Source organism: Lolium rigidum, chromosome 1 (assembly GCF_022539505.1).
Source record: "Lolium rigidum isolate FL_2022 chromosome 1, APGP_CSIRO_Lrig_0.1, whole genome shotgun sequence".
NCBI lineage: Eukaryota > Viridiplantae > Streptophyta > Magnoliopsida > Poales > Poaceae > Lolium > Lolium rigidum.
In genome coordinates this window covers 292,375,197-292,381,925 of record NC_061508.1, presented here as the reverse complement: position 1 = coordinate 292,381,925, position 6,729 = coordinate 292,375,197, and positions in this window count along the sequence as shown.

The window sequence follows — 6,729 nt, the reverse complement described above, 5'->3', positions numbered from 1 at the left end:
CAAAGGGGATCGAAGATGTAGACGTTTATGATGATGATGATGATGGAGATCGATGCATTGCCCTTCAAGATCCTATCCTCCTCCTCCTCTTCTATGTTGGTGTAGATGGTGATGGAGGCGGCGGCTTGTGGAGATGGCGGCTGCAGCGGCGGAGCAGCAGGGCTCCGCCCCTAGGGCATGGATGATGAAGTGATGCCTCTCCTTGCGTCGACCCCTCTTTATATAGGCGCTGGAGGCCGGTTTCGCGAACCGACGGAGACTGGGGCCGAATATGCCCATCGGGCATTCACATATGTTCCGTTTGACGAAACGGAGCCGACGGAGACCGGTACGGGCGGACGGTACGGGCAGACCCGCCCGTACCGGTGCTCGTTAAACTTGCAGATGGTTTTCTATTCGATCTCGACGCCATTTCTTCATATGAACTCCAATTTGGGTGTTCTTCGGCTCGTTGAACTCGTATGGACGAGGGCTACAACATCATGGCCTTAGATCGTAAATATAAGATGTTGGAAAATATCAATTTTCCCACACCTCAGATGGCTAAGTCTGGTGCCTGTAACTCTTCCACATTGTGCCCTCTTAGTCCCTTTTGCTTCCTTTTTCCATGATCTCCAATAACATCTGAATACATGTCAAAGATAAGGGAGACATAAAAAATCCTACTAAAACTAATAAATATGCGAAGCTCATATGAAAACGAACAAGATCTCATAAGTATGCAAAATATGCATAGGTGTATCTAGCTGGAGCATGAAATGAGTGCCAATATGAGTAATAGTATACTTAAAAACCTCAGTAAATAGTGCTAAATTTCGAGCTATCAGGACCGCTCATGTTCACCATTGGCAAAGTATGTTGATGTTGTTGCCACAAAGACTACGACTACTATGATTTACTCATTGGTCATAACTTCGAACAACGCGTACATGATTCATGTCCTGCTTTGGATTCCCTTTATGGCCTCTTATGCACTTGAAGACACATGTTAGTTAGTTTCTCGAAATAGAGCGACTATTACCCAAAGATAGTATCACTCAGAGAGAAATGCAAGAATCAAGTGGAGCTCAGACAACACCGATGGTGTTAGAGGGAAATCCGAAGATCACTCTATCATTCACGTGGGATAAAAATATCCCTCAACATATCATCCAACCGTATGGACATATTCATAACATGTATCAATTCTCCACCCATTGTACAAGAATGGAGCGAATGATTACAGTGCTAGACGACCTCATAAGAGAAAAATTCTTACCATTAAAAACCCATGTCTTCCGTACATATCCAAAACGACCATGTTACGGCAATCGCTCCCACCCTAATAGGGAATCTAAATTTGTGATCAATTCAATGTAACCAGTTGCCAAAAAATATTTGCAGTGTGTTGCAGATACAAGTCAGAAGTTACTTGGAAGACTGAATATATAGATTACGCAAATGTATATTGTAAGGATAAGTGATTAGCTATCTCTTCACGGTGACAGAAAAGACACTTCTTACTTCCACACCAATTTCCTTTTGCATGGTTATTGACATAGGCATCCCCAATGGGCCTGCCGAAGATGGTACTCGTGGTTTACTGAAGGCCCATGACCTGAAGTTTATGAAGCCCGGAAGCCGAGTCGAGAGATAGTTTTGGAAAGATAGAGTTGTATTAGGAATATTGATTTGTAACTATTACGGGACGAACTCAAAAAGTCTCCCGGACTTTATAACTTGTACATCACGAAACCCTCGGCTCCGCCTCCTATATAAGGGGGAGTCGAGGGACAAAGAGAGGATCGATTTCATTGTGAACACAACCCTAGTTTTCATAACAGTCGAGTACTTTTCCGGCTGAACCTTCGAGATGTACTTGCCCTTTACTTCCCTAAAAACCCTAGTCTACAATCTATAGGCATTGACAAGTCGATACCTTGTCAATTGGCGCCGTCTGCCAACGCACAGGCAGCACATAGAAACCCTCAGGGGCCAAGGAGTGAAATCCACCTTCCACCTCCTCCCGCAATCACGGACGAAAATCGACATCAGTTACAAATAGCGGCAGCTCTACACCCGCCTCCTTATATCGACACCAATGGCGCGGTCTCGATGATTTAGAAGTCCAGGCCATCCAACAGGGCTCAAAAAGTAATTTTGCGACAAGTCTTCATGGCAGAAAAGATGCCTCCACCAACAATCGAGTACCTGAATTGGTCCGGACATGACATTGGCTTCATCATAGCGGACCACCAGCAGCAAGTCCCTCGACCAGGGCAATCAGCTTTGATCTTACCAGCAGTAATCGCAGGATTCGACGTTTCACGAGTATTCATAGATGGAGGCAGCAATTTAAACCTCATGTACGCAGATTCATTGAGAAAGATTAACATATCCTTGGCAAACTTGAAACCAACCGATATGCGGTTCCATGTATCACACCAGACAAGCCAAGTTATCCGCTGCGAAAGATCAATCTCGACGTTCAGTTTGTAACCCGAGAGAATTACAGGATAGAAAGGCTGGAGTTCTAAGTCGTGGATTTTCCATCACAGTACCACGCTCTACTGGGACGACCCGCGTATGCCAGGTTTATGGCGGTACCACATTATACATACTTGTTGTGGAGACTCCCTGGACCCAGAGGCCCAATCACAGTAAAAGGCAGTTTCGCGCTAGCGGATAAGTGCGACAAGGATTTTCATCGACTGTCAGAAACCTTCGGGATGCAAGCGGAGTATATGGCGTCCAAGCTAACAACTGACTATGACGTGTTGCCTGATGGAGGGAGGTCGCTAAAGGAGCCAACCTTCAACACAACCAAAAATTCAAAGGAGGTGCAGATTCACCCGATAGATCCCAAGAAGACGACAGCTATCGCCACAAATATGGACCTTGCATAGGAAAGTGCGCTCGTCGAGTTCCTCCGTGAGCGCTGGGAAATCTTCGCATGGTGTCCAGCAGACATGCCAGGAGTACCCAGGGAACTTGCCGAGCACCCCCTTAACTTGGATCCATTGGCCAGGCCAATCAGACAACCTTTGCGGCGTTTTTCGGAACCAAACCGCAAAGCTATGATGTTGGAAATTAATCGACTCAGAGAAGTCGGATTTATCAAAGAGCTACATGTGCGTCGACTTCACGTGTCTCAATAAACATTGTCCAAATGATCACTTTCCCCTCCCAAGGATCGATCAAATTATCAATTCCACGGCAGGCTGTGAACGTTTTTCCTTCCTGGACGTGTATTTTGGTTACAATCAGATTCGCTTAAAAGAAGAAGATGAGGTCAAAACAGCTTTTATAACACCCTATGGCGTGTTCTGCTATAGAAAATGCCCTTCGGGTTGATGATGTTGATGCACTCGACGAAGCTCGAGACGAGGTATTCTCAAGGGTCACCAAGTACCTGCAAGATATGAAAAACTACCACAGTCGACGTTTGCAACCAAGGTCTTTCCAAGTGGGCGACCTAGTTCTTCGGCTCACGCAAGATAGCCACGAAAAATTCGAGTCGCCATGGATAGGCCCGTACATCGTCACCGAAGTAATTGAAGGAGGAGCATACAGGATAAAGGACAAGAAGACAGGGATCGCCGAGCCAAATCCCTGGAACGTGGCGCAGCTTAGGCGTTTCTACGCGTAAGTCGAAATATAGTCACACATGTAAACATACAATGTACTGAAACGCCCGCGAGTTTTCAGACACAATCTTTTCCTTTCAGGGCACCGAGTGGGGCTGGAAGGTTTTTAATGAGGCGGACTCGCGGTGCTGCAATATAGTAAAGATATTGGTGATATGCATCTTTTTCTTTGACAGGCTCGGGGGCTTGCAACCCACAAATTCAATATATATACACAAGTATTTACAATATACAATCTACAAAGTTATTTGCCTTGGTCTAAAACACCTCGCAAACCAATAAAAATAAAAACACTAGCCACCGAAACGCTCGGGAGCTAGAAAGAAAGAAAAACACATAAGTTGTTTAACAATATACATAGTGCTTACAATATACAGGGACCTTTCATCAAGAAAAAATTCGACAGGAGAAGAAGACTCTCATTCATGACCCATCAGGTCATCTATGTTCACTCTTTGATCGTCAGCAGTGGCACTCAGGTGATCAGCATAATTGCGGCCTTCACGAAGAACTCAACATCCATCCGAAGTAAATCATCCATCATTTCCTCAGCCACGGGTGTTACGACTTCGTTGATTTTTCGATATTACTCCTCCGTCTCTTCAGTTTGGCATGGCAAAATTCAACGATTTTGGTCAAATCTAACTTCGGGTAGCAGATCTGCAACATGATCATAGCAAACCTAGCTCCGGCAGTCAATTGCGCCTTCACATAATCATGGATTCTAGGAGCATCTCTGAATTTATTCATCAAATCAGGAAGGGTCTTCGGCTGGGAGTTTCGAGGAAACATGGTGTTGTAAACCAGAGCCAATGTCCTTGTGCAGAAATCAAGATAATCACGGACTTGACTTGCACGATCTTGAAATCTGATGATTCCTCGAGTACGATCTGGTGTTGCCCAAAAATTGGAACCATGGTTCAGAGCAAGCTGGACAAGCAAATTTGATCTCGCATCAACTTGTTGGTCTTCAGCAGTAGCATCCAAAAAGGAACCTATTCGACGGAAGTATCATAGTAAGAGAGGAAAAACAAGTAAATATAAGTAGAGAGGTGTTTCAAAGATATGAAGCATACCCACCATATCCAGGCTGGCGTCAGTCATCAACTCAAGCATATAATTTTCTCGGGAACTAGCCTGTGCAGCTTCAGCGACTACAGCCTCTTTTAAAGCTAAGGCTTCTTGGAGTTGCTATCGAAGTTTGGTCAAATCCTGTACTGGATCAGCGTTTGAAGAACCTTCGATGAAATCGTCAGCGGAAGTTTTCCTCGAGTAGGAGGAAGCGGGCAAGGCATCCGAGGAACGAGGAGTCGCGGTATAGTTGTCAAAAACCAACTGGAAAGAAAATCCTGACATCAATCATTTGGCAAAATAACATTCCATTAATTCATTTGGATATTTACATGACCATTAGAAGAATTGGTTCCTAGTGAACCAATGGCAGGCTATCGCAAGAGACTACTAAGGCGACTGCAACAAAAGAAGAAGAAAAAAGAAAAACAGGGACAAGATGGTCTACTTGACCTCCGGCTTCGCAGAACTGGGGGAAGGAGTTGGCTTGTATCCGAGGAAGGAGAGGATCTTCTTCGAGTGTGGTTTGGCAGCCCTAATCAAGGATTGCCACTTCTCTGTCTTCATCCTCTTCACCTCACCAGCTTTGCTGGCTTTCGGCAACCAAAGCTATGGTGCCTTCAACGGCAATCTTCAAGTTCTCCCGCCGGAGAGTCAGCCCAAGATCTTCTTCAGGAACGAAGTGCTTGGTAAGGGCAGCGAAGGTGTCGGGCTGTTCTTTCTTCGGGAAGAAGTAGGGGAAAAGGCGCGAAAATGCCGTCTTAGCATCAAAGATACTGCGGCGCACCTCATCCCCATGAATTTCGAGGAGGGAAAAAGCGTCGAGAAGACGTCATCTTCAGGCTTCTCAAGTTCAAAATCTTGGCTCATCTTCCCTGCTGAAACAAATTTCGGGTTAGCAACAAGTATAAGGAGAAGATAATGTGGGAAGCAACTTGATCAAAGTGATTTGCGAACTTACTGACAAAACGCCGATTCTGCGACTCCAAGCGGGCGATGACATCCACCTCGCGAGCGATTTGCTGAGCTGTCTTGTCGCTTAAAGCAATTTCAGCTTCATGGAGTCTCTTTCAAAGACTCCCAACAGAGGCAACTTCTAGCTCGGCCTTTTCGCGAGCTTTTTCTCTTTGCTCCAGCTTGAGGGCAAGGTCATCGGCACGCTTATTAGCGTTGGCGAGAGCCTCTAGCAAGAGAGAGGATGACAATGTCAAGACAAAATAGCAAAAGAAAGATTACTCGATAGGATGGGATGAGGGAAAGGAGTACCTTTCAAATTATCAACAGTGTCACGGTACCCAATAAATTGAGTACCAAGACAAATAAATTGTTTCATCAGAGGCTGAAAAAAGAAAGTGGCTCAGAAGGTCAAAAAGGAGAAAAGTTCGACGAAAGACAAAATAGTGGTAAGGGTTCTTACATCGTCCATAGAAGGAGTTGCCGAACTCCCGGCCAAGAGGCATGGTTTTTTGCCAAGCCCAACCCTTGCTCTCTTCGGCGAAGGGGCACGGGGGCTGCCGACAGGAGTCGATTGTCCTATGTCCTGCTGAGGAGGCGAGGTTTCCTCCGTGGCAGGGCGAGTCTCTGAAAGAACTAAAGTTTGTGACGTGCTCGTGGGAGCAGTCACATTGACAGTAGGCTCTTCTTCTTCGTCGCCACTGTGTGCAAAAGATAGTATGAGAATACTCAAAAAGCAATATATCAAAAGGAAAAGACGACAGTGTAACTTACGAGCTGACGAGAGCATCATTGTAAGGGTTGAAGGCATCTTCCTCTTCGGGGGAAGTTTCCTCGACAGGGGATTCGCCGGCTTTGGAGGTGCCGGAGTCTTCGACATCACCTCTCTTCCTTTTGTTCTTTGGGGAAGCAGCGGAAAGGAGAGAGTGTACGGACTCGGACGCCTCAGATTCAGTCTCTCTTGCGGAGGAAGCCGCAGATTTGTTAGATGCCGCGACTTCACTCTCAGGGCGAGAAGTACCCTGGGAATCGTCGGTACCGATAGTTCTTTCGTCGACCTCCCCACCTTTAGGTAAGG